At 39.3% G+C, this 25,103-nt stretch overlaps 1 protein-coding gene across 3 annotated transcripts in view; it reads left to right on the plus strand.

The window, feature by feature from the left end:
- The window catches only part of fhl3a (four and a half LIM domains 3a), a 109,184-nt gene that overhangs the window by 21,242 nt on the left and 62,839 nt on the right, over positions 1 to 25,103 (plus strand). The window contains exon 2 of one of the 3 annotated variants that reach the window (XM_072548489.1): positions 11,171 to 11,314. The exons of the other annotated variants lie outside the window; for them this stretch is intronic. The gene's annotated coding sequence lies outside the window, so the exon portion shown is untranslated. The remainder of the gene's footprint in view (positions 1 to 11,170; positions 11,315 to 25,103) is intronic. 3 annotated transcript variants of the gene reach the window in all.

Here is a 25,103-nt window from a genome sequence, read left to right on the forward strand (position 1 = left end):
GCTAACTGATTTTGTCAGATTACAGCTAGTTCTTATCAAACGAGGCTAGACGAAGTCAAAAGTGGCTCAAATGAGATCAGAAATTCGGAGTGAAGAATAATTACGTTCTGCAGAAGGCAACTGAAAATAAGACACAGGAACACATCCAAATCTTTGACTAATTTTAGCAATATAGTCCTTGAATGTAGGTGTGGAATTCCATCTCTTCATAATTGTGACATTTACTACAATTAGCAGAATTCACCTCCTCAGCTCTGGGTTATGTTCCTTAAAATATCTGAATGAGATTTAGGCAGTCATCTATTATTGCTTAGATTAGAGGAATTATAGTCTTTCCCAAAATTGGCTGCACTCTATTTGCAAGGCAGTTTTTTGCAAGGCTGTACCATCTTCTGGCTGATTGTGGAGTTTTATGCTCAAACCAGGAGGCAGCATTGAAATGATATTGTCAATTTTAATCCATAGATCCAAGGCATTGCTTTGGGAGTTGAGGGTTTGAATTGGACCGTGGCAGATGGTGCAATTTTAATTCAAATAATAAATCTGAAATTCAAAAGCTAGTTGAATGGAGACCATGAAATGGTAGCTCAGTAGTTAGCTCTGCTGCCACATGGCACCAAGGACCTGAGTTCAATTCCACCCTCCGGCATCTGTCTGTCTGTGTGGAGTTTGCACATTCTCCCCATGTCTACGTGGGTTCTCTCCCAGCTGCTGTGGTTTCCTCCCACAGTCCAAAGATGTGCAGGTTAGGTGGATTGGCCATGGTTGGTTGCCCCTAGTGTCCAGGGATGTGCAGGCTAGATGGATTATCCATGAGAAATGCGGGAATAGAGTAAGGGGAGTGGGTCTGGGTGCGATCCTCTTTGGAGAGTAGGTGTGGGCTCAATGGGCCGAATGGCCTGCTTCCACACTGTAGGGATTCTGTGATTCTGAAAATCCATCTAGTTCATGAATGCCCTTTAGGATAAGTAAATGCCCTTCGAAATGGCCTAGTTGTAACCCCTGTCTGGCAAAAGGAATGAAGTTGGATGGACTAGCTAGCATCGATCAAGGCACTGCAAGCCATGAAGGCATGCACCATCCAGAGTCAGACCTTTGTCGCAATTCCCTTCCAAATATCACTGTGAGTGTAACTCCACTACACCGGAACAACACGTTCTCAATGGTAATTACAGTGGTCTATGAAAGTCCACCTACTGTGAATGAATTTGTAAAAAAACGAATTCTACAGCCTGTGGCCTAAGGAGGGTGCCTGATTGCAGATGTCCAGGAAGCTGAGAAACTGGGAGTCAAGTGTAAAGAGTTCCATTGTCAGGACCATTTCAGTGCTTCACTCTTTCTGCTGAGCTAGATGCAAGTTCACAGTTTGGAATTAATAAAAGCAAAGTATTTTCCATTCAAATCATCTGGTATCCAGAACAAATTCTTCTTTTGTACATGTACTCTGATTCTTTTCAATGCAACAAGTCTTTATCGCGGAGAATGTTGAATTGATTTCAATTATGGGTTGATTAGGAAATTTCAAAAGTCTGCCTTTGTTCAGGAAAGCTTCGAATCCCTGTAAAATATGGTGAGAGCTCAAACATCTGAGTGGAGGAAAAAGGATGCTTGAACATGTTTGAATTAGATCAAAAGAAACTTGAACTTGGCTCAGCTGATGAATCTGTTAATAAGGTCCCTTGATTTTTGATCTGTACTGAACTTAGGTAGAACTGAGTACAAAGCACAGTTATTCCTGCAAATTAGTGGGATAAAGGCATATTGCTCTTGATCACTTTCCGACGATCTGTGCTGGAAGTTGTGCCAAACAGGGGAACATAAAGCTCAGCTATGATGCCTCCATGTTTAGAAAAACAAAACTATTCTGTCTCCTGACCTTTCTGTCGTCCTACAAGATGTCGTTTAAAACTTAACTCCTGAACTAAATGTTTCATAAGCGTGTCTGAATAGCTTCCTGTGTTACTTGGTGCCGATTTTTATTTGTTTGCATACCTGCAAATTTCTGTGGGAGAGGTTGTTGTCATTTTAAAGGTGCCATATGAATGCAAGTTCCTGTTGGTTGGAGCTCGCTATCTGAGATCACTAAAGATTGGTCCTTCAGAAATAGATGGTGTCAGTGGGACCAGTCCAAACATTAACACCTCCAGGAGGAAGGAGGGAGAACAATTTACTGCGGACATTCTCCGTGCCTGAGTCAGACACTTAAAACTTTGACTCATCAAGTAGACTGATTGCTTTGGTTGTTTTTTTATATACAACACAGAGACCAGTTTTGGCTTTAGATCAGAAGCGGTTACAAAGCACTGGGAAAAATTAATCTCCCAGAGCTGACAAAAGGAACAGCCATCACCAATGCTACAGGAAGTTTTAAGAAAGCTCGTTGGAATTTTAAAGATTTTGGAAAGCAATTGTCTCCACCTTAACAGTGCTAATGAAAGCAATAGATTGAACAAGTGTCAAAATAGATCTGCAGCAAGCTGATTGTTTAATGCTGAAAAAACACTAAACCTCAGTCTTCCAACTTCACTTCTTTCCATTACAACTTTGGCCCTACTGCGTTCCTGTTATGTGACATTGTTACAATGGAATTGGCTGTTTGCACAAAAAAATGATGAGAATGCATAATGTGCTTTCTTTAAATGATAAAATCGTGTTAAATTATACAGATGATCTAACCTCATTTGACTCGTTGCTTTCACAATAAATCCCTTGGCTTTAAACAAAATAAGCAGTTGGTAATGCTGCTTTTCACCAGTCTGTCTTTCCCTATCTCCTAACATCATTTTATCCAAGTGTGAATTCTAAATTGAGGCGAAAGGAAATCTCGTAAAATTGCAGAAACCTACTGTTTTTGTACCTTGGGTCCATTAATTTGATTCCCATGGCTGAACATTTCAACACCGTTCCCCCCCACCCCTTTCCCCCCCCTCCCCCCCCCACCTAACCAAGGACTTGCAAGTCATGGGCCTCCTCCATTGCCAAATCCTTACCACCGGATGCCTGGAGGAAGAATGCCTCCCCTTCCGCTTTCGGACCCTGCAACCGCGCAGGATTAATATGGATTGCACCAATTTCCTCGTTTTCCCCTCTCCCCATCTTGTCCCAATCCCAAGTCTCCAACTTGGCACCGCACTCTTGACCTGTCCACCTTCCTTCCCACCTATCTGCTCCACCCTCTTCTCCGACCTATCACCTCCCCCCTCCCCCCCCCCACCCCGCTACCACCTTCACGTATCATATTATCATATTCCCAGCTACCTTCTCCAAACCCACACCTCCCCCCCCCCTCCCATTTATCTCTCAGCACCCCCACACACCCCTCCCCGGCCCACATGCCTCATCCTTGAGGTTAAAAACGTCGATTCTCCTGCTCCTCAGATGCTGCCTGACCTGCTGTGCTTTTCCAGCACCACATTCTCCGACTCTGATCTCCAGCATCTGCAGTCCTCACTTTCTCTCATTTATGGCCAGATTTCTATCCTGAGTTTCTTAGTGAAAGAATGTAACCTCATTGTGTTTTTCAACCCACACCTTATCATAGAAATCAAGTTTAGAATCCATGTAGCCTGCTTCACTGTTCCCAGTTGTCTACTTTGTCCTTCACAAGTGTGTCTACGTGGGGAAAATAAAAGATATAAATTTATCCAGTGTCTTCTATGTGCACGAGCCATCCCAAAACATATTACCGCCATTAAAGTATTTTTTGCAGTGTCATCACTTGTTGAGATGCAGGGAATGCGGCTGCCAGTACATGCACTGCAAGTTCCCATAAACAGAAATGTGATCATCATCAGATAATCTATTTCTGTGATGCTGCTGGAGGACTATATATTGGCCAGGAATCACTTCCCTCTCTTTAAAATTGTGCAATGACATTTTTGTAAACGCTTGCAAGTTCAGATAGGCTTACTGCAATATCTCACCAGGGGAAACACCAACTCTGACAATTAGCTGCTGGAACAAAAACCTAGATTTTCTTTGCAAATCCTGAATTTTGAACACTCGGAGACAAGAATGCTACCAACTGAGCCACAGTTGATGTTCCATAATGTCCCAAAGCATTTTGGCATAGACTCAAGCCAAAATGATATGTGCGTTTTGAAACTTCTCTGAGCAACTTGATGTAAATTCATGTCAATACAAATGTGTTTTGGATGTAGCTTTGCTCGCTGAGCTGGAAGGTTCGTTTTCAGACATTTCATCACCATACAAGGTAACACCATCAGTGAGCCTCTGGATGAAGCTTCACCCAGAGGCTTACTGAAGATGTTACCTAGTATGGTGATGAAACATCTGAAAATGAACCTTCCAGCTCAGCGAGCAAAGCTACATCCAGAACCTCAGCCTGAGCTACAAATCTTCTCAAAACTTGCTAACAAATGTGTTTATTTATATCATACCTGGATATGATGTATGATATATGATGTACAAGCGTTCCCTACAAGTAAATTACAAGTGGAGTAGAATGATTGCTGTTGTGTAGGCAAATGCAGCAGCCATCTGACATCAGCAACATCCTATAATCATGACACTAATTACTTGTTTTTTTTCTGGTGTTGGCTGTGGGAGGAATGTTGGCCAGGATATTATGGGGGAAAAAGTCACTCAAGCCTACTGCATGGTGCTGACTGATTGTTGCTGGTTAATGGTATAGTTGTAGTGATGGCTAGTTGTTAGGTTAACTCTGATGATGGTTGATGGGGTCTTCATAATGGGGAGCCTGTGCTATGCTATTAGTGGTGTGTGAATGATAGGTAGATGTTGTACTGTGATTGGTAGGTACAGGCTGACTCCCTGTCTCCCTTGTTGCAGGTTAACCAGTTGGCATGAAGTTCCTGAGTTGGCAATGGCCACTCCAGCTCTGTCAGTTTTGTGCTGTTCTGGAGCATATGCTTAAGTTCCTGCTGTTTTAAGTATTGTAAATTTTATATTTTGACTGCTGTTCACTAAAACCTGCTCGTTTTAATGTAAAAATGTGCTGCTGTTATTTTCTTAAGACTTAAGTATCTGCAGACCATTTGGCAACGTGCCCCAGAATCCACTTTCTTGCCAGAGCTTGGTTGGGCTTGTCTCAAAAAGGGTTTATGGTGTTGCAGATTTTTCAGGATTACAGGAATGGAAGATTTATATTCAGTTTCTTGTGTGCTGTGTCAGCAATTGCAAACTTTCTTGCTTGACTGGAATAAAAGAAAAAGACTTGTACTCAAAAGTCATAGTGCCTTTCACAGCTTAGAACATCTCAAAGCATTTTTTATAGTCAATAAATTATTTCTGAAGCATCATTACTGTTGTAGGAAACATTAGAGCTAAATTGCACACAACAGGCTCCTATGAAGAGCAATGTGATAATGCTCAGATAATTTTTTTTTAAGTGATGTTAATTGATGATACATATTGGCCAGAAAATTCTGGATGGTTGCAGGGGTATGGCGATAATATCCTGATCTGTAAGTTAGGAAGCCTGTGATCAAATCCCACTTGCTCCAGCTGGACAAGTTGATTAGAAAATAACAACAAGGGATAACTTCCATCTTCTTTTGAAACCGTGTTTGCAATCTATACTTTCGTCCATGAGAACGGTTTGAGTTTTTGTCGACTAAAAGTCTAGTCTAAATGAGAGTCCCCTCAACAGTGCGGAACTCCCCTCGTACTGTACAGGGATATCACCCTTGACTTTTGTGCTCATATTCCGGACTTGGACTTGAACCCACACCTTTTAACCCAAAATTGTGTATGCTATTCACTGAACATGGACTAGAAGTCTGGGTTATATATTCAATTTGTTTTTCAACTAAATTCTTAACAAAATCAAATGCCCTAGATTGTAATGTATAGCAATTAACCTTTAAAGTTTAAAACAACCTTCTAAAAATGGTCACCTTCTACGCTGAGTATAAGATGTAACAAACAAAGCAACAGAAAGAAATGTAAAATGATAACGGCAAAGCAAAACACTTTGTGGAGGAGGAATATTTTGAATATTTGATAAATCCAGTTGTTTTGCTGCCTTACAATAAGCAATTGTGCTGCAAGAGAAAGGAACCAAACTATTTTCTGCCTGTCTAACTGCACCCAGCCAAGGAAATAAGGAAAGAAAACATATTAAAGTCCACATCAATAACCATTCTCTCTTCTTTAATGTACTATATGAATAGGAAAAAAAAAGCACATGGGGACCATTGATCCATATTTGATTAATTGATGCACATGTAGATTCATAAAAAATAATATTCCCCACTCTCAAATCAATTGAAACTGTGTATATTTAGTCATTGTAAAAACTATTAAATTATGAATATAACTCAAAGACTCTTTTCATAGAATCATATTGAAGCTCATTCCAATCACCTTAAATTCATTTTTTTACTGTCCACCAGTGTCCCTGCCTCGAGTTGCGCTGAAATAGCAGGAGCCTCACTAAACTATTATGACAATCCCCAGAACCAATGCAATAAAATGTACACATGCCACCCAGAGAGCTTTGTGCACTGGATAGATTTACAGTTCACATAAAAGTGGTAAGAAAATATGAACAACCAGGACTAAAAAAAACATAAAAGGTTTATTGTAAATTCTCAACATGGTTTCAATAAATGATTTATTTTAAAGTAGTAAACCATCTCTTTACATGTGAGTATGAAATAGAGTTTCCCTATGGGAATGATTCACTTCATACCGTCACCTTGCAGCTCAACATTTTTTAAAATAGTGACGCTATTGAAACTGGTGGTGAACTAAGAAAATTTATTTGCAGAAAGCATGGAGAAGATCGATTTATAAACTGGGTACAAGCCTCAAAGCATAACTTGGAACCAAAAGTTTTGTACACCAGATCAACTTAGACAAGACATTTGGCAGTAATCAAACGGGGAACAAAGAAATTCTATTGTTTTCAGTTCTAGCTCATATGTTACACTATATTAAAAAAATGCTTGAATGTGTAACATCTATATCAAAACTCATTGATACTGCTGAATATTTACTGCAACCAATGATTTTAAGTGCATCCTCTGACAAACAGGATGTGTCTATTGTTTCAGGCACCCAATTTTCCTGTTCCTTTCCTTCTCAAAATAGCTACAAAGTTAAGTGTAATTGTTCCTTATCTCTCCTTATTCCTTATTTTGTGGAAATGCTTGCTTTATCCACACAAAGCAAAAAATGAGATGATATGATGGGGAAAGACTTTGACGTGTGCCAGTTCACCAAATATTTAATAATTGAACACCGTTAACAATACCAATCATTCAGTCATTGGATATAGTGCAATAAACCATTACAGCAATCACGGTCACTTATGGCTTAGGCCATGCATGCTGTGTGAGTCTCATTTGGTTTCTATCACATTTCTCAGTCAATAAATGCCAATTACCTGGAGACCATCAGTCCATTTCAGTGCTATATCATCACAAGATTGTCAGCAGTATTGTGCAGAAGAGGATCTGGATGAGTAAATTTGAGGAATGTGCTACTCCGTAACACTGACAAGATAAATGACAGATCAGTTAATACAGCGACATTACATTCTGTCTGTTAAATAGAAAATAATGGGTAGTTAGGCAATAGCTGCAGCTCCATGGCTGTAATCTTATAACACCCTAGATTGTAAAGGTGAAGCATGAGGCCAGGTAATAACCCATGAATCCCAGGTTAAGATTGCAGCCATGAAGTGCTCCTGTGTATTTACCAATTTTTATGGGGTTATGTTATTTATGAAAGTTTTTTTGTTTTGTTACATTGTTGCAGCAGTGATGGGCTATGGGTTCTCTACAGTTCTATACAGTGACCCCCATGTATTTCTTTTGCTCGTAGGAGGTGGGTATTGCTGGCTCGACCTGCAGTTATTATACATTTCTTATTGCCCAGGAGGCAGTTAAAAGTCAATTTCCTTGCTGTGGATCTGAAATCACATATCTGCCAGACCCGTAACGTTGGTTGATTTTCCTCCATAACAGGAACTAATGAACCAGATTAATTAAGATCATAAGACTGAGCAGGAATTAGGCCATTCAGCGCATAGAATCTGCTCCACAATTCAATCATGGGTGATAAGTTTCTCAACCCTATTCTCCTGCTTCCTTCCTGTAATCCTGGATCCCCTTGATACTCAAGAACCTATGTATCTCCGTCTTAAATATACTCAATGACCTGGCTTCCACAGCCTTCAGCGAATTCCATAGATTCATCACTCTCTGCCTGAAGAAGTTTCTCCTTATCTCCATTCTAAAAGGTCTTCCCTTTACTCTAAGGCTGTGCCCTCTAGTCTCTCTAGAAGAGACATTTAACATCATCAACAACACCCTCACAGGCATAAAGTTCACCAAGGAGGAAGAAACCGACAACAAACTCGCATTCCTGGACATCACAGTGGAAAGAAAGGTCAATAGAGAGCTACAAACCTGCGTATACAGAAAACCGACAAACACTGACCAAATACGTAACTACACCAGCAACCATCCCAACACACACAAACGAAGCTGTATTAGAACACTATTCCAACGAGCCACCACACACTGCAGCACAGATGAACTACGCAAAACAGAGGAGAACCACCTATACAACGTATTCAAGAAGAACGGATACTCAACAAAAATAGTGTACAGATTCCTCAAGAACAAACTACAACAAGCAGACCAAACACAGCCAGAAACCCTAACCACCTTACCATACATCAAAGAAGTTTCAGAAATGACAACCAGACTATTAAGACCCCTCTGAATCCTAGTAGCACACAAACCCACCAACACACTCAACAAAAACTGGCAAACTTAAAAGACCAAGTACAAACCATGGACAAAACCAACGTCATCTACAAAATTCCATGCCACAAACACTACATAGGACAAACAGGAAGAAAGTTAGCCACCAGGATACATGAACACCAGCTAGCCACAAAAAGACATGACCCTCTCTCCCTTGTAGCCCTACACATACATGAAAAAAGCCACCATTTCGACTGGGACAACACATCTATCCTGGGACAGGCTAAGCAAAGGCATGCCAGAGAATTCCTAGAGGCCTGGCACTCCAACCACAATGCCATAAACAAACACATAGATCTAGATGCCATCTACCAACCCCTCAGAAAACACAGGAAATGACATCGACACAAACCCCAGGAACCCCATCCAGGCAAAAGATATAAATACAAAGCAGGAGACAACAGCTTCACTTCACTTGGAGGTTGCCACTGATGATGTTACCTAGCCATGTAATGAAACATCTGGATATCAAACCTACAGCTCAGCGAGCAAACCTACACCCTACACCCCTCTCTCCTACCAATGGAAACATCTTCCCAACATCCACTCTGTCCAGGCCATTCAGTAAGTTTTTCTATTAGATCCCCTCTCATCCTTCTAAACTTCAGTGAGGATAGACCCAGAGTCCTCCAAGTATTCCTCCTATGTTAAGCCTTTCATTCCTGGGGTTGTTCTCATTAACCTGCTCTGCACTTGCTTCAGGCCCAGTACATCCTTCCTGAGATATGGGGCCCATGATTTTATGACAATTGTAACAGGGTCTCCATGAAGATTAGTTTTTATTTAATGTTCATCGTTTGCCATGGTGGCATTTGAATCTATGTTCCCAGAACATTAGTCTGGATTCTAGAATACATTTCCTCTGACCCACCCTAATAACCCACAGGCTCCATGACCGCATTTAAATGGGACTTTAACGCCACTTTATAACACTGATACATAACCAAGTATTTGAGGAAATTGGGGTCATACTTATCCTCATTCTTATTTCCATTGAAGTGTTGAGAAGACAGCAAGAGTGTTATTGTGCATTTCTCACTATTGTCAAAAAAGAATATATTCCAAATTTACATCTTGATTTTTAAAAAAATCACAATGTCTATGTTATTCTATGCTAAAGATAATTTTTAGTTCTTAAAAGGTGAACCAAAGCAAAAGCAAATGTCACAAATGCTGGTAATCCAAAAATAAGAACAGAAATTTCTGGAAACTTTTAGCTGCCAGATGGTGTTGTGGAGACTTAAAATCACATGTGCGTTAGAGACCATGAGATAGTTGAAGTTAGCTGATAACCAAAGCAAGCTTAATTTGTCAGTTAAATAAGTCAGTGTTTAAATAAGAGAACTTTGACCTTGTACTGGAAATTTTCTATTGCATGTTTTGTGTACTCAGGGTATACTGTGAAGGAGCAGAATTGGTTTCTCCAGCTTTGCATCATTGTATTTATGTTTGTTCCCAAAAAAGTTAAATTCTTCCAGCTGATCCTATTATAGAGTCATAGAGATGTACAGCATGGAAACAGATCCTTCAGTCCAACCCATCCATGCCGACCAGATATTCCAACCCAATCTAGTCCCACCTGCCAGCATCTGGCCCATGTCCCTCTAAACCCTTCCTATCAGTCTGTGGATGGATCACTAACCCAGTCCAGGTAATGCTGCTTGTAAAAATGTGTTGGAATCTTTATATGCTGCCCACTATACACACAAATCTTCCAAACCCAAGACCTCTATCAACTATAAAAACAGGGTATATAACTGCAGAACTTGCTACCGCCTCCGAATTTCCCAACAAATCACATATAATCTTGGTTTTGAAAAATATCACTGTTTTGTCATGGTCATTGGATCAAAGTGCTGTAACTCTAAACCTCAGAGCACTTAGGGACTATCTTCATCACCAGAGGTTGCAGGGATACAAGAAAGATAGCCCATAGTTACCTTCTGTAGGACAGCCAGGGATTCTGGTAAAAGCTGGCCTCATCAGCAACGCCCACATACGGTGAATTTTTAAAAAATTACTGGTTTGACATAGATCCTAACCTGAATTAAATTGTGAATGTGTTGAAATCTACCATCTGAAATTGCAGCTTTTGTATTGCTTCTCTATTAAACTCTACGTAAAGGACGCATACTCTTGCAACTGCTCATAGTCAGAGTCTCCCGATAATAAAATTGTTTCATTAACTAAGCATTTAAGTATAGGATACAAGGGAGTGACCTCAAAGCTGTGATCTCATTTTGTGGTTCATTGGTTATTAATTATCCTCATAAAGCACTATTTACTCAAGCCTATATCAAACTCAAATAAAAGTTAGCTGCAAATGCTGAAAAGGTGAAATATAAATGAGAAGATGGTCAATTGGCTTCTGTTATAACAAAAATGTTTGTTTTCTTTTGGATATGCAGACTTCAGCTGTACCAATCCATGGCATTAAATGTCAGCATGAGCTCAATGGTTTCATTCCAGCCTTTGTCTGGTGTCGTGAGCTCCATCTACACTCAATGATTTTAACTCCATAATCTAGACTGACACTTTAGTGCAGCTTTGGGGTGAGTGCTGTACTGTCAGAGGTACCATCTTTCTGATAATATTTAAACCCTACCCAGTTTGTCCTATTGGGATTCTTTTCAGTGTTTCCCTTGGTAATCTTGAACCAAGATAATTAAAACGTGTTGTCCAATTGTTTATTGTTTGTGTGACTTTATGCTTAGCAATATGTTTTTTGTGCTTCCCTACATTACACAGTGGTCACCACATTAAAAACAAAAAGCTTGCTGGCAGTAAGCTGCTTATGCCTTTGAAGGTTTGTTTGGGTGCATCAGACATGACTTAAATGACCAGGAATTGAGATGCTCTGTATATTTAGATATGGCCACTGATTTTACACTATGCACAAAGGAGTGTATCATCAGTAAATTCAGGAGAAGCCTCACAACAACATGTTCTAGAAACCAAGATCTGATTTTAAAAGTTGAAGATAAGATTAGTCCAAAGGGTAAATGTCCATTAAGATCTCACTGGATGACTTAGAACTATTAGTAGGCCATTTATGGTGTGTAATCCATTTAAATTAGAAAGTGCTTAAATATTTACTGTCTTCACCTGGAATGTTTTCTTTGAAATAATTCATGTTATATTTTTCTACCAATATCTAGATGTGACAAAGATTGGAATCTTCTGTTATGCAATATAATTTGGGCGATGAGTATGGAAGTTAATTTTCTTTCTGCTCAGATAGGTCAGCTTTTCACACCATTTACCCAGTTCTTGGTTCATGACATCTATGTGGATAAGGAATATGACAAATCCTGTTGTTATGATCCCTGCTGATGTTACTACCGAACAATTTAGATCCCAGAATGAAATCTGGCTTAATGGCTCGTAGTATCTTTATTTTAATCAATGTCGTGATCATTCACTGAAGCAGTTACATGACGGTGCAGAGTTTCTTTAACACAATGAACAGAAATTTATTACAGAAAAGATGAAAACAAAACAAGCTAAGTAAATGTAGAACACAGTTTGAAAGCATGTAAAATACAACTAAACAAAATCTCATCACATTTTCTGACCACTGTTAGGCTCCAATCCAAAGGAATTATTCTTCAATATCAAATCTTTAAGCTTGACTTAACTTATTCATCACAGTTCTGTCCTCTAAACCGTGAAGTCGTCCTTCGCGAATGCTCATAAAACTGAGAGCTTAGACTTTCTAAGCTTCTAATGGCCTACAGATTTATAACCAAAGACTTCTAGTTTGAAAGTTTTACAACTTCTCTGAGCTAACTAAAGCAGCAGTGCTATTTTCTGTTCTAAGATAGAACTGTATCTGTTTCTTAGCCAGATCTCCTATAAATGCCAGAACTTGCAATCCTTAGATTTTCTGAGCCAATATTCCTTAATTTTTGAAGCAAAAGCAAGCCAATAGTCTTCAATATTTATATGCCCTGTCATAAGGGAGTACAATGAAAACAATTTTCCATTAACACTCCAGGGGTTCCCTGCTTTTTGACACACATTGGATTAGGTCACTGTTCTGAAAAAACTTCTGATCTAGTTATTTATTTACAAAAGTAACCACTACAGACAACCACTATTTTGTAATCCAATGTGCAAAAAATGATATTAATACATACAATTCAAACATCTTTCATTACAATGGGTAGTACTTTTGCCACTGCCATTAACCTAAGAGGTTGGAGGTACTACATTTAAAGAGCATTAATTCCCTGCAAGATAGGAATTAGACTCAGTTCTTGAAGTGGATAATTACCTCTAAATCCTCTGGCCCTTCCTTCCATTAATTCTCCAGACAGTAAATCTTTGTTAGTCCCATGACCATATGACACGCTGTCTTGGTCATCGTCTTACACCATTCAGGTTAGTCTACACCGCATCTCAGCAGTAAGAGCATTTATTTTATAAATGCAGCCATCAACAATGCTCAGTGAATGGAATACTTTTACAGTTTGTCTTTTACAGTCTTTTGGTAAGATGGTCACCTCAGCATTAATCAGTACAGGAAATCCCATAATCCCCTGGGACAAGCCAGAGAGCAACAAATGTCTTTAAGGTCAAGCTCAAGATATCCTCTATCCAAACCAAAGGAAAGTAAAAAGGCCACAGACCCTGATCACTTAGTTCCTGTAGTCTGTGTTTAGTTTCAAACCAGGACTTAATCGAGACAGTGAATTCTCAATTATTATTTGTTTAATTTAAACTTAGGAAATGACTTGAATTAGTCCAAACATTTTTCTTAAAAATATACATTATTCTTAAAAGTTATTGCATACTGTAGCACGATAGTTCAGCTTTAACATTGCAAAATAAACAGTTTGTGGCATTTTGAGGTGCCTCACTAGGCATACAGTTGTTATAGGTTATGTTTACATTATCCATTTCATGCCAAACACATTAGGTTTCACACCATTTCCAGCTCCTCAGTTGAATATGGAAGTCTTAATATGGGATCTGTGTTGGTCCCCATTTTGTCTCTTCCACAATAATTTCAACATTGTGATAAATTGACAGAGCAGTATTGACCAAACACTTGCATGTGAAACTGCAGCTCCTTGCTTGAAGTGCTCATTCAACCCTTTGTTACTTGATCTAAAATCTGCTTCTATAATAAAATTTAATAAAATATGTCATAGAATGCTCTTATGTTCTATTTTCTGTGCTGAAACTGAAAATGGCAACATTGGCAGAGAGATGTAGGCAGTTGAGAGAATTGTCTCCTTGATGTTTTATACAGATGAAACCTCTCAGGATCTTGGGAGAGACTTTAGTCTGAAGTGGGTCCCATTAACTCAGGTACTCGAGGCTGGCATGAGAGGTTAATAATAAAAGGAGCCTGTGTATTGGATAAATGCGGATGACTTTTGCTGCAATCAATGAGGTAAGGTCTACAGGAATAGTGACTCATACAACCTGTGTTCCTGGTTTCTTCACAAGCTGTCTGCAGTAGCTGACAACAGGGAACAATTTTGTTTCCAGGTTAAAAATCACACAACACCAGGTTGTAGTCAAACAGGTTTAATTAGAAGCATTAACTTTCAGAGTCGTTATCCAGGTTTGATCTGGTCAAAGATGTCATCAATGACAAAGGTTGAAATAATTGCTTGAAGGATAACCCATGATCTGGGAGCATGAAAAACATGATAAGTGGAGCTTCTCTGTCCTTTTGACACAACAAGCAGAGGAAAATAATATCTAAGGATCCAAAAAGAACTCAAAAAAATTTTTTTTCAGGGAATTGTATGAAAAGTTAGAAACAAATGATGCAAGGTCATGGGAAAAGGCAGGGCAGAAAAATGAATTGGGTAACCTCCAAAGGGTCAGTATGGGCACAATGGGCTGAATGGTTGCCACCTTTGATGTAGGATTCTGTGAATGAGGAAAGATTTGGTGACAAAGAATAGGGTTTTGTTTTCAGAAAAAACTAAGTTTCCTTTAATTATGGAATATGGGACTGTAGAGTTAGCTCGGGCCAGTTGAACAGGGTCGGACCAGTTAATGTCATAGGCACTTACATATCGACATATGGCATTTCTAAAGCAAGTTAACAAAACAGCAGGAAACACTGAAACAATGAATCTGTTCATTCCCCCATTGATTTTAATACTGCAGGTTTTTCCCCTTGTATTTTCAATGTGTCAAGTTGCATAGTCTGTAGCTCTGTTCAATATCAGCGGGGATTGTGACTGACTGGTTGATAGCATTGAATAGCATATGGAAATAAAGAATAATCTCAGAGCTTCAAACCTCATACAAATAAGAACCATGTGTTAAGAAACCTATTCCTTAACAGGGAGAAATACTAGTGTAGCATTATTTTCCCTGATATATTTGGCGGTGCCCCAGCATTCAATTAGCTAAATGTTTTACAGCAGGAATAAGTAGACACAGCCTTTTGGGTTTTCCTCCTCATCCCAGTCCTGCAGTGTGGATAGGCTTGCATTTTATCTGCAAGCAAAATGCACATCTGGGCAGACAGCAATAAGCTTTCTAGCTGCAGCACAAAGGGTTCAACCTCTACAATACAAATCTGGGGTGCCAAAACTTCCGAAAGGTTATATCAGGTTTGCTGTTGACTAAGTGAAGGATAGAATACCCATCCACAGCTTTGTAAAACTAGCTGTTTGCACTGTATCTTAGTGACACCTTATTTATCCTGTAAAAAGTGAATTGAGGTTGAATTACCAAGGAACGCATGCTCATATGGACAGATCTTTGGCTTTCCCACCTTCTCCCTGAGGGAAAGCTTCTTTTGAAGTCTTTGATTATTCTCATCGCATTTTTTTTTACTTACTGAAAGGTATTACTTTCTCCCTTTTAAATGCATGTTATAATGCAAACCTTCAACAGTTTGAGCAATTCCTCTTTCGAAAACAAAATTAATGAGTTGCCCTCAGCGTTTGAAGAACTCGATTGAAACTGAAATGAGAAACATCAAAGAAACATCAAATAGAAAACACTTCCATTTTTTGCCCCTCCCACCTCTCCTAAAAGATCTAAACATTCTACAGCTGGTAGGCAAACCTTGCTATTCTTTATAAAATTGTGATGTTAAAACATTAATTTGACTTGACTTGTTTAACTACAGTTCTGTCACTAAAGGATGACAATTCCAAAGCATCTGTTTGTGCTGTTCTGTGGGAGAGCAGAACACAACTGCACATTCTCAATATGTGACTTTTCCAATATTTGTTGTATATGCAACCATAGAGAAGATTGTATTGTTCCTGTATAATCTCAGTAAAATGCAATAGTGAGTGTGATAAAAGCAAAATGGTGCAGATGCTGGAAATCTGAAACCGCTTCAAGGCCAACATGACTTTTCTTCAGAACTACATATGAGACTTGAAAAGTTAACACTTTACTCCCACCACAGATGCTGCCAGAGTTTCTCCATCATTCTCTGCGTTAGTGGCTGTGATATTTTTGTCCAATGTTCACTTGAACTATGGAAAATACTCAGCAGTGCAGTTGCAGAATTTGGGCTTGCAGTCTTGGGTTGTATATATTTTGAGCTGTGCTCAATATTAGAAACAGTATTGGAGGTGATGACTACATCATCAGTGGTAGTTATTTTAAACTGAGTGGAATCACAGGTAGGTTAATCCAAATTTAAAATAACATGATTCGTATTTCCTCCTTTTTTAATTTAGTGAAGATGCCTAGTGATAACACTGAAGAAGCTCTAGAAATAACATCATAGCATGCACTTTGTAAATGGCCAAAAACAGTTGGAGCAGTTCGGTGTTAACTTTGACCTGCACCTCTTGGGCAATGTCCTGGCAAAGCGATCACCATTCCAATGAGTGGTCACCTCAACCTGAAACATCATTTATGTTTTTATTCATTAAATAAACGATCCCCTTTCCATTATAGAAACAGTAGATACTGAAACCAGGCAGGGTCATTAACAAGAGGCTGAGCAGGTCCTCCCAACTGACCTCGAAATATGATGACAAAAATTACCTCGTTTAAACATTTGCGCTTTAAGATCCAGTGGTCTGGTGCAGTCTGGGTATTGCCTAAGCATATTTACTCTTCCTGTTTGAAAGTTGCTTAATTCAAATTATCTGATTTCTTAAATATTTGCACTACTGTTATGTTTGTTACTTTCAAATCTGCGGGAGATTCCTTTTCCTTAATAGAACAAACATGACCTTTGAGTGATGAGAAAATTGAGTTCATTTTGTACTGAGCTCTGCACACACTGCTGCTTGTCATTTTTAGTGGCATTTGAAGAGTAGTTTCAGTAGATTGAGAGACAGCAGTTGTTCTGCCATTTCATGGGGACATTTGAAACTTACTATAAAGGGAGACTTGTTGCATTATCGGAAAGCTGTCTGCTATGTCAGATAAAGTACTGGAACTGGTTAGCAGAAACAGCTGTCTTGTCTGTCAATGACTAGATGCATGTGATCCATCACAGCTGAGATTTTGAGGTTTGCTGTTGGTCATATGCCCCTCATGCGAGCTTAAAAAAATATATGTTTTGGATTTTCCTTTGAACTGCTTATAATGGTCTCTTTTCACCATTGTTCCACCTCTGGCCAGTAGCCCAGTCACTTCAGAACTTTAGTTGCATTGGTGACCTTCAGCTGAACTCATGAATGGCCGCTTGGAAATGGGGATGATCACCCTCCATAACCAAATGATTATTCACAGATGCTTCTGCTGAGTTTTTGGCAACAGTAATGAGGGGTGAAAAGTTTAAGACTGAGGCAGTAGGAGGTACCTACAACAATGGCAGCTAGTGATTTGGGCACTAAGTTGGACCTGAATCCATTCCCTATTGATGCCCTGAGCAAATAAGTTAGGTTTCCTTTACAAAGCTGTCTGCAGGCTAGCTTTAGATGGGTTTAATTCTGGTAAGCTTTTTTAGGAAAGAGGTGTTGGAACTGCTTTCGTTCTTATAACGTTGTCACCCACTGACATAACTTTACATACAATAGCCGATTCTAAAAATTGAAAAGACTTGCCTGCATGCTGCATTCTTTGTGCATGTTGTCATTTCGCAGATATACTTTTGGCTTAAAATTCATGAAGGTTAGTTTTAAAAAGTGACCAGTTTTACCAAAAAATGCATCGTCGAGCCAACAGACTGGAGAGACTGTGATTAAGAGGATTAGAAGCATTTTTGCTGAATGAGTCTTTATTAAAATAAGAAACTGAAGAGTTGATTGTCTAGTAAACCATCTCAATAAAGCAAATAGTACTACAGAACTTTGTTTTGTGACAAAACCACATGGTCACATGTACAGTCTCTAGTCAAGAGCTAGCATCCTAAAAGTAATGCGTGAGTGATATGATGCCAACTCAGTCTTGCATCATGTTGCACCATTTCAGAAAGCATGTTCAGAGTTGGCCTGATTCAAAGGTGCCACTAGACATCTTCCTTACTTCTGTATTTGAATAATGATGTCTCAATTCTTAAATTGAAGAGAGCTTGATGCATTTGTGTAATATGCGAGGCAAGGGTGGCAGAGAGGTCCTCCCAATTCTCAGCAGAAATTCTGAGTTAATTTCCCCAAGATTTCTGTGAATCTTTATCATAGCAGGTGTTCAAGGGAAACTCTAGAGAATTTCAACAATATGCTGGAAAGGGAGCTCTGACGATGGAAACTCTAACTAAAGGTGAGTATTACTGATATTGCAACAGATTGGTGGCATTATTGAGTTTCAGAAAAGAAAAAGGCAAGGGATGTATTTGTAATTGTTTGCTAAGCATTGGGAAAAACATAGGAATGGTGTATGTTGCTTCTTGTAATTAGCTACTTACCAATGAAACATTTCAGCAGCCACACGTTTTTCCAGGTGAGATCGAACTGATGCTTTTCTGCTCAGCTGCATGTTCGAAAAAATTGCATCTTAACCACAGAAAAGTAGTATCACTATCTCATTTTTGATTCAAAGGAGAAATTTTGCCCATTCTGATGGTGACAAATGGTAATTCCTTGTGGTAGTGGAAAGCTGGAGCCATTCTTCCTCGAAGTTAATCATTTCATCAATATCATCATTCTCTGCTAAAAATGCCCACATTTCCTCTGGTGTAGCTGATGTCAGGAACACACACATCCATGTGGTGTTAAGCAAAATGATCAGTCTCTAGCAAGGGCTCTGACCAGTTTCTGAGATCAAGCAAATTAATTCACGCTACAGATTAGGATACCTAAGACAGCAGGAGATATTGAGTGCATGTAACAAAGGTAGTTAATTAATCATGAGTGACTTTAGCATTTATGTAGAACTATCCTGAACACACACACTCTGAATTCTATGTGATAGATCCAACCAGGGATCAGGCTACTTTGGATCTGGTCATTTGTAACGAGGCAGGTTTTTGAAGGATATCAGAGTAAAACATTACTGAGGAAACAGTGACCATAATATGGTAGGATTTAGCATTCACTTCAACAGGGAGGAACTTGGGCTGGAAATAACTGTTCTAAGCTTGAAGAAGGGTAATTACAAAGGAATGAGGGCAGAGCTAACTGAAGTGGACTGGGATAGGAGTTTGGCAGTGAAAATATTTGAGGAACAATGACCGATATATGAGAAAATAGATCATGGCTCACAGCAAAGACATTTTCCAGTGAGGAAGAAGGATTCTAGGAACCAACAATTGTTAACTAGGAAAGTTAATCAAATTAAACAAAAACAAAGAATAGTGCTAAGATTGAAGATTGGAAAAGTTTCAAAAGCTAACAAATGACTTAAAAAAAAGAGAAACAGCAAGAGTCTCTCTTTATATATGTGAAAGAAAGAAAAGCCAAAGTGAACGTAGGCCCGTTGGACAATAAGACCGGAACAATACTAATGGAGAACCAGGAATGGGCAGAGGAATTGCAACAGATTCACAGTAGAAAACACTAATAGCATTCCACAATGACTAATTAATAAAGGGGGAAAAGGAAAAGAGTAAAGAAAAACAATTATCACTAGAGAAAATGTGCTTGGGAAAATGCTGTGGATAAAGACCTGATGGGATCCAGCCTTTGGAATATAAAGGATGTAACTGCAAAGATAATGGATGAACTGATAGTAATCCTCCAAGAATTCTTAGATTCTGGAAAAGTCTCAGAGTATAGAAACTGTCAATATAACAACTTTACTTAAAAAAAAGGAAGGAGACAAAAAAGTAACTTTTTCCCAGTCAGCTTAATATCTATTATTGGGAGAATGTTGGAGTTTTTTATAAAGGATGTAATAGCAGAGGATTTGGAAATAAATAATTTGAACAAGCAGCATCAGCATGGCTTTGTGAAGGAGAAATCATGCCTGAAAAATTCACTGGAATTCTTTGGAAGCGGTAACAGGTGGGATAGATAAAAGGGAATCAGCGGATGTAATATATTTGGATTTTCAGAAGGCATTTGATAAAATACCACAAATTTGGATACTTAGTAAGAGCTCATGGTATTTGAGGGAGTATATCAGCATGGAGAGAGGATTAGCTATCTAATAGAAGACAGAGTTGGGATAATTTGGCTTTTTTCAGCATGGCAACCTGTAATTAGTGGAATGTCATAGGGATCAGTGTTGGTCACATTTATTTACAATATATATTAATGATTTGGATGAAGAAAATAGCCAAGTTTGGGGATAATACAAAAATAGGTGGGAAGGCAAGTGGTGAGGATGATGTTGCTTGCAAAACAATATAAACAGGTTAGGCAAGTGGGCAACACCTTTCAGATGGCATATAATTTGAGAAATTGGAAAGTTATGCACTTTGGCAGGAAGAACGGAGGAGTTGAATATCACTTAAATGATGAAAGCATGCAGAAAGCTGTAGAACAGAGGGATTTAGGAGTCCTTGAGCATGAATCACATAAAGCTAACATCCAAGTTCAGCAAGTACAAGGGAAGGCAAATGGAATGTTGGCCTTTATTTCAAACAAAATGAAATATAAAAATAGGGAGGTTTTGCTAAAACCTTACAAGGTCAGACCGCGATTGTGAAACAGCCGAACCAAATCAGCGTTTTTACATCTGTACTTGCAACACAGTGAAATTAAACTGTTGAAGACCCCCAGTAATTACTCCAATGGTTCCTAACCAGACTTTTGAATAACCAATCCCAGACTTTTTGAATAATCAATTCCAGACACTGGAATTGTATCGCAAACAAAATGCTTAAAACTTTATTAATTTTTTTTTAGCAGAGGAACAGTTAAGCGAGGTAAGCTGATGTCTATGCTTGAAACTCGAAATATCTGTTTTCAGCACCTAGTCACATAAGACAGACAAATGGACACATAGACACAGTTAAGGGATTAAAAGAAAAGCTGATACCAAAACTGGTCAGATGAGTTAGATGGGTTCACAGGTATAAATATAGACTCCTTGGCTGCTTTTCAGAAATGTTGATCATGATCACCTTCTCAGTTCACTCAGACAAAGGCAGCAATACTTGTGGATCAGTTTTCTCTTCTTTGGGGTTCTGGAAGCTGTTGTAGCAGATTAGGCAGGGGAACTTTCAAATTTTCATGCTGTCCCAGCAGTAATCAAAAGCTATCTCTCAGAAAACATTGTTCAAAGAAATAACTTCAAATCTGTTTCCACCCTGGTAGAATAACCAATTCCTCCAAGGTGTCAATTACCATTCAACAACTGTCATCTGCTTGGGCAGAGGGTCTCTTCAAGACTTGTTGGAACCAATGCCCAGGTACTGATCATCTTAATAGCCAACTTCTGTTATCTGTTTAAATACAATGCTTTTTCCAGAATCTCTGTGTCTGTTGGAATTCTTTTAGTTAAAGAATCAGTCTGCAATTAGCCTTCAGGCCTGTCCTCACAAACAAAAAAAGCTTGTTTGGTCTGTTCTTTTCCTTTCACCATAAGCTGTTCCAAAGCCCTCAAGTCATTTCTGGCTCACAATTCAAAACTGACAAAAGAACAAAAATAATGAATGATCAATAGGGGTTCTAACATCACATCTGGAGTACTGTGGACAGTGTTTGATCCCTTTTCGAAGGAAAGGTATACTGCCTTTTGAGGCAGTTCAAAGGATGTTCACTTGTCCCATACCAGGTATCAGACTGTCTTATAAGAAGATGTTGAGTGGGTTGGGCTGTACTCACTGGAGATAAGATTCCTGGAGAACTTGACAAGCTAGATGCAGAGAATTTTTTTCTCTTGTGGGAGAGTCCAGAATCAGATGACACAGTCTCAGACTAGGGGTCACCCACTGAAGACGAATGATGAGAATCTCTTCTGAGGATAATGAATCTGTGGAATCCTTTACCAGAGAAGGCTGTCAAGACTGAGTTGTTAAATCTATTCAACGTTGAGACATTTTTAATCAGTAAAGAGTCAAGAGCAAAGAGGAAAATTCAAGAAAGTGGAGTTGAGTTATCAGATCAGCAGTGATCTCATTAAATGGCAGAGCAGACTCAATCAGCTGAATGGCCTACTTCTGTTTCATCGTCCTACGGTCTCGGGGTCTATCGCCATTTTTCCTTCTGATTCTGCGCCTGACGTCTTCCACCATGGATCTCCTTTTAAACCACCACTTTACTGCTCACCCGTCTCCACAAAGGCAGTGTTGCTGAAGTCTCAAGTGAAAAGATTGAACCGGCAGCTAGAAGAGTCAGGTAGGTTTCAATCAGCTGGAAGTGTCTGGCTTTCTTTCCACTCGCTGCTTTTCTGACAGCTCATGATGACATGAGGCAGCTGTGTGTTTAAGAGCCCTCAGACAGGTCCGCTCTGGCAGACAGCAGGCTTCACGTGAGGAACAACAACCTCATTTTTCCCAAGAGTCTGTATTTCCCCAGTTTCAAGTATCTCTATAGGTGGTCTCTCCGTTAAAAGAAAACAAACAAATTGTAAAAATGCTGCATTACCTCACTTGGTTTTGGTCGTGAATACTTCTCTTGAGAGTTTTGTTCCAGCTTGTTCCCAGTTCTGCACAGTCTCCCTTTCAGTCCAATCTGTAGCCCCTCCTTGTCTTTGCCGCAATATTAACTCTAATTCAAACCCATTATTTTAAATGACAAAACAGGGCCTCAACACTTGAAGATATAAAATAAAAATTGATTACTTCATTGTGTAAGGAAACCGAGTAAGTCAATAGATTCTGTCAGTATTTGCATTCAGCATCCATATAAAATATTCTAGAATTGAGGCATAAAATATTCTAGAATTGACATAAACGTCCAGGACTGAAACAGATCATTTAGCTGAATAAGTACAAATTGGTATGTAAGGTCCACACCAATGTTCCTCTATATCTTCATTTATCCTATCAAAATATCCTTACATTGCTTTATGGTTTCACTTTTTCTCCTCGAATTCATCTGTGTTCATCATCTTGCTCACTTTATGGTTTTTCAGTCAAAAGCTAGACACAAACAGGCTGTTAAATAAGAGAAAGTGAGGACTGCAGATGCTGGAGATCAGAGTTGAGAATGTGGTGCTGGAAAAGCACAGCAGGTCAGGCAGTATCCAAGGAGCAGGAAAATTTATATTTTCGGCAAAAGCCCTTCATCAGGAATGAGCATAAAACACACTCCGGTGATTATTGAATGTTCCCATCTAAAGCTAATGTAGCTAATGGCTTGCTGGAATGTGTCCACAATGGCCACAAAATCATAACATTATTTGCATCAGAACCTGACACTAAGATAGACCATAGACATAGGAGCAGAAATTAGACCATTCAATGCTCCACATTCAATCATGGCTGATAAGTTTCTCAACCCCATTCTGCTGCTTTCTCCCCATAACCCTTGATCCCTTTGATACCCAAGACCCTATGCAGTTATTAAAACTGCAGATGAATGAGGTCGACAGTATATAGCAGCCAAATGCTCTAACTTGGGCTCTTGTACCTAAAGGAAGGATTTCTGAATGGAAGTTAGATACAGGAACTGAATTAATTGAATGGGGGAATCAGAAATGCTATGATTGCCACTTCCTGGACCCAACTACCAGGAATCGATTTTTAAAAAAATCACTTGGGATTCAGGTCCTGTCACCTTTATTGCTACTTGCATATAATGGGTGGAGATTAAGAAGCTAACAACAGACCTGGTGTAGCAGAGAAAGGCCAGCTTCCCTCTAAACCATGCAAGTGTGCAGCCATTCTGAGGGTCTGCACATGCCCATTGGCTGTCTGCAGTATTAACTTCCAGTGTCAGAAGTCGCTGTCATGCACAGGCCTCTTGAGGTCCACACAGAAGAAGAAAGTAACAGTGGAAACATTGAAGAGAGTCTGACTGAGGTGATTGGAGGGCTCGGATTTTTATTCTTGTCATAGGTCAGGAATTAGGAAGTCTCTTGGTTTGCCGTGATATTTTTGTGAAAAAAAACAAGTTTTGTGTGATTAAATCACATAATGATGACAGATCTGCAGACCTTATCTGCCCTTAATCTGAAAGGTAAGGTTGCCAGAGTCTGACAGACCGTAGGGCTGCTGTCTCATTATAGGGATGGCTGGCAGTGGTTTAACATGAGGTTCACTCCACTTCAAAGGAGGTGAGAGGTTATGAGGGAGAGTCTTTTGTTGTACCCTCAGCCAGTGTGGGAATGAAACCAACATTATTGCAATTACTCTACATTGCAGACCTGATGTCAAGCCAGCTGAGCTAACCGACCCCCTACACTTATCTAAGAGTTTCCTAAATCCCAAATTGCAGTTTAAGGGCCAAAGCAAAAATGTCAAGATTTTGTAGATTCTGAATTTATATTCCTCACATGCCATGGAGGGAGCTGAATCTTTTTTTTAGATTATTGGTCCAGCAAACCACCCAATATGCTGCGCTCCCTTCACAATACGTTATAATATGACCTACTGTGCACAAAACCTTCTGTTTTTAAACTGTCTTTATGATACCTCCTGATGTCATTCTGGAACAACCACATCCCTTCATACTGTTAATACTGGTAAAGTTTCATACATGATATTGTGTTTCTTAAAGATCAGATGTATATGTATTAGTTTTCCTAAAAATTATCTCATGCCAGTGACATGACTGTATGTGAACTGAAGCAGGAGATGAGCACAGCAGATCAAAATCGTTGGCCCATAGCATTTCATTTAACCAGACTGCCCTCAGTCTGCCCCATTTCACAAGTTTCTGTGAAGCAAATTTCTTACAATGAATCTTCCTGGAATCCTGGCTCTGTCCCTACATTTCCATTCATATTATTCAGAAATGGGATTGAGCCAGAATTATAATTGACAGTCTGTTGTGGTCCTTAGCTGTATCTGACTGGAGAGGATCTCTGAGGCATTCACCATTGACTAAACATAGTGTTGGCCAGTCTCCTCACCGAGGGACCCTCTTCATTCAGACTGCCTTTCATTGACGAGTTAATAAT

Source organism: Chiloscyllium punctatum, chromosome 27, assembly GCF_047496795.1.
Source record: "Chiloscyllium punctatum isolate Juve2018m chromosome 27, sChiPun1.3, whole genome shotgun sequence".
Taxonomy (NCBI): Eukaryota; Metazoa; Chordata; class Chondrichthyes; order Orectolobiformes; family Hemiscylliidae; genus Chiloscyllium; species Chiloscyllium punctatum.